Consider the following 612-nt stretch of genomic DNA (forward strand, 5'->3'; position numbering starts at 1 on the left):
CCCAAAAAACCCCAAACATGAGGTACGAGAAACCATTGTCCCTTTTTGGGTAAAAATACTAAACCTAGAAAAAAAGCTCAAAATACTTTGAAACTCGATACATTAAATGACGCCCTAAAACCTTTTTTTTAAGGAACAAACTGAAACCCTAAAGGGAGATCCGAAAAGACTGGGGTTCAGGCTTTCCCCTCCGTCAGGGGCTCCCGGGTGGCGAGGGTGGTGGTAACAGGGGTTTTGAAAAATTTTAAAAAACCCCTGTTTTTTTCCCACAGCCATTTACCTTCGCCTCCCAATCCCCGGTTTCCGTTGAGTGCAAAGGGGAGGGGTTTTTTTAAAGGGGGATGTAACGAGTTTGTTGCGAAAAACCGTTTTAAAAAGGCGTTTGACGAAAAAACTATAGAAAAAAAAACCAAAGCACAACACAGTTTAAAAAAATTATCATTATATAGCCCAAAAAGGGCCCTTTTTAAAATTAAAAAAAAGGGATTTTTTTAAAAAGGGTCGGGGAAAAACAATCAAAAGAAAGGGCACACAGGTAGGGGGGTTCTAACCCTAAGGAATTTTTTAGCGAGGTCGAGACAGGAGGATGACCTTGGTAAGTGAGATGCTGGA

Source organism: Penaeus monodon, chromosome 19 (assembly GCF_015228065.2).
Source record: "Penaeus monodon isolate SGIC_2016 chromosome 19, NSTDA_Pmon_1, whole genome shotgun sequence".
NCBI classification, from domain to species: Eukaryota; Metazoa; Arthropoda; class Malacostraca; order Decapoda; family Penaeidae; genus Penaeus; species Penaeus monodon.